Source organism: Saccopteryx leptura, chromosome 5 (assembly GCF_036850995.1).
Source record: "Saccopteryx leptura isolate mSacLep1 chromosome 5, mSacLep1_pri_phased_curated, whole genome shotgun sequence".
Taxonomy (NCBI): domain Eukaryota; kingdom Metazoa; phylum Chordata; class Mammalia; order Chiroptera; family Emballonuridae; genus Saccopteryx; species Saccopteryx leptura.
Genome location: NC_089507.1, coordinates 39,448,922 through 39,454,921, shown reverse-complemented (window position 1 = coordinate 39,454,921; position 6,000 = coordinate 39,448,922).

Here is a 6,000-nt window from a genome sequence, read left to right as displayed (position 1 = left end):
GCGACCTTGGGTCCAAGCTGGTGAACTTTTGCTCAAACCAGATGAGTCTGTGATCAAGCTGGCAACCTCAGGGTCTTGAACCTGGGTCCCTGGCATCCCAGTCCGATGCTCTATCCACTGTGCCACCACCTGGGCAGGTCATCTCTTTTTTTTCTTAATTGATTTAAAATTTTTTTTTTTAGGTGAGAGGAGGGGAGATAGTGAGGCAGATTCTTGCATGCGTCAGGACTGGGATCTACCCAGCAACTCTCTGGGGCCAATGCTGGGGTACTGATTAGTGCCTGAGGCTGACGTGCATGGAACAACTGAGCTGTGTTAATCGCCTAGAGCCCCATGAAACCATAAAGCCACTGGCTGCTGGAGGACAAGAGGGAGAGAAGGGCGGGTGGAAAAGCAGATGGGGGCTTCTCCTGTGTGCCCTCAATGGAATCAAACTTGGGTGGTCCATATGCCAGGCCAAAGCTCTATCCATGGAGCCACCTGCCAGGCAGCTACATACCACTTTCTTCTTTTATTCTTCTTCTTTTTCCAAGTGAGAGGACAGGAGACAGAGAGCAAGAGACCCCTACATGTGCTCCAACCTGGATCCACCCGGCATCCCTGTCTGGGGCCAATGCTCTGCGCATCTGGGGCCATACAGGCAACCAAGCTATTTTTAGCACCTGAGGCAGAGGCTCCATGGAGCTATCCTCAGTGCCCTGGTGCTCAAACCAATTGAGCTATGGCTGAAGGAGGAGAAGAGAGATAGGAGAAAGGGGAGGGGTGGAGAAGCAGATGGTCGCTTCTCCTGTGTGCCCTGACTAGAAATTGAACTAGGATATACACATGCTGGGCCGATGCTCCACCACTAAGGCAACTGGCCAGGGACCCTACATCCCTCTTTAAAGTTGGAAAGCAAGTTGCATTTCAGGTGCCTGGATTTCTTCCCTGCATATCCACTGCCTCCCTAACTTTTCCACTTGGATATCTGTTAAGCATCGCAAACTTGCATGTTCATAAATTAAATTCTCCTCTTTTCTTTCCCCTCCTGGATTCCCCAAAATGTAGAGGCTAAAACAAAGGCTATGTGCATAGTTTATTTGAGGAAACATATTGTAATGGTGGCTCTTTAGTCTCACTTAATACATTCATTTTAACATTTCTGCTTCCCTGATCTTTTTATTTCTTTCTCAATATTCATTCAAATTGTTCTAACATCTCATTTAGCACAGATCATCATCATATCCAAGCTTTAAGGAGATGCCAAGGCTGTGTATTAGGACTGACTCCAGATATTCATATCAAAATATTAAATCCAGAATCACAGGTAAATGGCCCATGTCATAACTTCAGCCCTGGCCAGCCTATAATCTGATTCCTCTGGTTTAATATTCTAAATCAGGGGTCAGGAAACTATGGCTCGCAAGCCAGATGTGGCTCTTTTGATGGCTGCATCTGGCTCGCAGACAAATCTTTAATAAAAAAATAATAACAAAAATATAAAACATTCTCATGTATTACAATCCGTTCATTTCCTACAACTCATGTTTATGTTTGCGGGTGGCTGGAGCCAATCACGGCTGTCCTCCGGGGTCATTGTATGGCTCTCACGGAATTACATTTTAAAATATGTGGCATTCATGGCTCTCTCAGCCAAAAAGATTCCCGACCCCTGTTCTAAATATTTACTCTCACACATATTTCCCCAGTTTCTATTGGTACATATTGGCCAGTTCTATAATTCCTTTATTCTTTTTTTTTTTTTTCTTTTTCTTTTTTAGCAAGCGAAACAGAGACAGACAGACAGACAGGAAGGAAGAGAGATGAGAAGCATCAACTTGTAATTGTGTCACTTGAGTTGTTCATTGATTGCTTTCTCATATGTACCTTGACCAGGGGTGCTCGGCTAAACCATTGACCCCTTGCTCAAGCCAGAGACCTTAGACTTCAAGCCAGTGACCTTGGGTTTCAAGACAGTGACCTTTCAGCTCAAGCCAGTGACCCTGCGCTCAAGCCGGTGACCTTGAGGGTCCTCACCATCCCAGGTTGATGCTCTATTCACTGTGCCTCCACCTGGTTAGGCGGTAATTGACTTTGAGTTAGTTTCACTCAGTGGTTCTCAACTGGGAGTCATTTTGACCCCCAGGGGACGGGTAATGTCTGGAGATATTTTTTATTCTCATTCCTGTGAGGGTTCTACAAGCATGCGGGTAGATGACAGGGATGCTGCTAAATAAACTATGATACACAGGACAGCCCTCCACAGCAAAGAATTATCCAGCCCAAAATATCACCAGTGCTGAGATTGAGGAACCCTGGTCTAGTTCTTTCTAGAACAGGGGTTGCAATCCCCCACATGGGCTGTGCTGAGATCTGACCCAGCTTACAGGTTCAAATCAGTGAGGGTAATGGGGGTGGAAATTGAGGAAAAAAGGGTCATATTGGGAGTCACTTGCCTCAGATATATTCTTTGCAGCCTTTCCAGACCAGGATGGGGTGCTTTCCTTTCTCAAGACGCAGGAGACTGTTGGCATAGAGCAGGGGTCCCCAAACTATGGCCCGCGGGCCGCTTGCGGCCCCCTGAGGCCATTTATCCGGCCCCCACTGCACTTCCGGAAGGGGCACCTCTTTCACTGGTGGTCAGTGAGAGGAGAATAGTTCCCATTGAAATACTGGTCAGTTTGTTGATTTAAATTTACTTGTTCTTTATTTTAAATATTGTATTTGTTCCCGTTTTGTCTTTTTACTTTAAAATAAGATATGTGCAATGTGCATAGGGATTTGTTCATAGTTTTTTTATAGTCCGGCCCTCCAACGGTCTGAGGGACAGTGAACTGGCCCCCTGTGTAAAAAGTTTGGGGACCCCTGGCATAGAGGATGACTAAAACCCACAGTTTAAGATTATAGCATGTCTGCACAAATGTCCACATTCTAGATCTCAAGTTCCTGTCATTTTCCTAGTAGGGCCCTGGCTTTGACAATGGGTGATGTTTCAAGGCTGTGCATTCAGACTTCTTTGCAGCTCTGCCACCTTTATGATTATATATTGGGGCTGATTTTTAGCACAGCCTTCTCAGTGGCTACACTGCCCTAGAAGTGTACTTTCACAGTGTGCCATGATTTGATTGTCGGCTGAACTAAAGCTGTCATTTTCTTTTGTTAAGATCTTCAAAGCAGTTAACGGAAGTAAGCCTACCTATTAATTATCATTGCTTCCATAATGCTCAATATAATCCAATGCATCATCTTCTGTCTGCACCTCATTCCAATCTGCTACAATTGAGTAATTGTGATGCTACTGTGTGTTGGGGACAATCACCACTTGCAATTTACCACAAACATTTATTATTTTATTTTTGTACTTTTCTGAAGCTGGAAACGGGGAGAGACAGTCAGACAGACTCCCGCATGCGCCCGACCGGGATCCACCCGGCACGCCCACCAGGGGCAAAGCTCTGCCCACCAGGGGGCGATGCTCTGCCCCTCCGGGGCGTCGCTCTGCAGCGACCAGAGCCACTCTAGCGCCTGGGGCAGAGGCAAAGAAGCCATCCCCAGCGCTTGGGCCATCTTTGCTCCAATGGAGCCTTGGCTGCGGGAGGGGAAGAGAGAGACAGAGAGGAAGGAGGGGGTAGGGGTGGAGAAGCAAATGGGCGCTTCTCCTGTGTGCCCTGGCCGGGAATCGAACCCGGGTCCCCCCGCACGCCAGGCCGACGCTCTACCGCTGAGCCAACCGGCCAGGGCTTACCACAAACATTTAAAACCAGCTGGGGGTCCTTAATGTCTTGTAATCAGTTTGTAGGCTGAGCTTCCAAAATTCCATACTAAGGGTTTGCTTTCTACAGCAGGTTTGGTGGCCAGCATTCCCTTGACATCAGAACTCAAGACAAAGGTAGTTTATTTGAGAATATGAATTTAGGGACTAGAAGAAGGGGCTCAAGTGAAACAAAATAAAGAAGAAGGAAAAGCAATAGTACCTTCTGAGAAGGCTTATGAAATGTGTCTCTCAGTTCTTTTTCTTTTCTTTTTTTTTTAAATTTTTTATTTATTTATTTATTTTTTATAGATAGAGAAAGAGAGAGTCAGAGAGAGGGATAGACAGGGACAGACAGACAGGAACGGAGAGATGAGAAGCATCAATCATTAGTTTTTCATTGCGCGTTGCAACACCTTAGTTGTTCATTGATTGCTTTCTCATATGTGCCTTGACTGCGGGCCTTCAGCAGACCAAGTAACCCCTTGCTCGTGCCAGCAACCTTGGGCTCAAGCCGGTGAGCTTTTGCTCAAACCAGATGAGCCCGCGCTTAAGCTGGCGACCTTGGGGTCTCGAACCTGGATCTCCCGCATCCCAGTCCGACGCTCTATCCACTGTGCCACGGCCTGGTTAGGCTCTTTTTCTTTTTTTGTATTTTTCTGAAGCTGGAAATGGAGAGGCAGTCAGACAGACTCCCGCATGCGCCCTACCAGGATCCACCTGGCACGCCCACCAGGGGGCGATGCTCTGCCCATCCGGGGCTTCGCTCTGTTGCATCCAGAGCCACTCTAGCGCCTGGGGCAGATGCCAAGGAGCCATCCCCAGCGCCTGGGCCATCTTTTGCTCTAATGGAGCCTCGGCTGCGGGAGGGGAAGAGAAAGACAGAGAGGAAGGAGAGGGGGAGGGGTGGAGAAGCAGATGGGCGCCTCTTCTGTGTGCCCTGGCCAGGAATTGAACCCGGGACTTCCGCACACCAGGCTGACGCTCTACCACTGAGCCAACCGGCCAGGGCCCTCTCAGTTCTTTACTGGAGTGAAGAGGAAGGATGAGAAAGCATTTATTCATCAGCTCTTGTCTACCATTGGTCAAGGCTGCACCACATGCTTCTAGTTGCACATGTGTGAGGAGGGCTGCTTTCTGCAGGTATCCCATGTATTAGGCAGGGACTGAGAGAGGCACGGTGACATTATATTGCACTTGAGAGGAGCTGGCTGATACTTGCACAGAGTTGATCATTGCACAATACCTGGAATAAGAGGTGAAGCTAGAAAAATATAACAGGATGCTTGAAAGATTTCTAAACACTGCTTCTCCCTAAGTCTTCCCTTTTTGAGTTAATAATATCTCTCTTTTCAGCCGCTCAGACTAGTCTTTGACTCCTCTCTCTCACACATTCCACATCTAATCTTTCCAGAAATCCGATTGGTTCTACTGTCATAGTATGTCCAGAATCTGACTAATTCTCACCATTTCCACTGCTACTCTTTCTCTGATTATTGCCAATATCATGTCTCCCCTGAATCACTGCAGTGCAAACTGTCCCTCATAGCCACCTATAGCTCTGTTTTGCTACCCTTCCTACAGTCAATTCTTTTTTAAAATCTTTATTTATGTATTTAAATATTTTATTTATTCATTTTAGAGAGGAGAGAGAGAGTGAAAGAGAGAGAGAAGTGGGGGGAGCAGGAAGCATCAACTCCCATATGTGCCTTGACCAGGCAAGCCCAGGGTTTTGAACTGGCAACCTCAGCATTCCAGGTCTTCACTTTATCCACTGCGCCACCACTGGTCAGGCCACAGTCTATTCTTTTTTTAAAAAGTTTTAGGCCCTGGCCGGTTGGCTCAGCGGTAGAGCATCAGCCTGACATGTAGAGGTCCTGGGTTCGATTCCTGGCCAGGACACACAGGAGAAGCATCCATCTGCTTCTCCACCCTTCCCCCTCTCCTTTCTCTTTATCTCTCTCTTCCCCTCTCACAGCAAAGGCTCCATTGGAGCAAAGTTGGTCCAGGCGCTGAGGATGGCTCCATGGCCTCCACCTCAGGTGCTAGAATGGCTCCGATTTGCAGCAGAGCAATGCCCCAGATGGGCAGAGCATTGCCCCCTGGTGAGCATGCTGGGTGGATCCCTGTAGGGCACAGGCGGGAGTCTGTCTGTCTGCCCCTCTCCTTCTCACTTTGGAAAAATACAAAAAAATAAAAAAAGTTTTATTTATTGATTTTTAGAAAGAGAAGAAGAGAGATGGAGAGAGAGAAAAAAATGGATTTGTTGT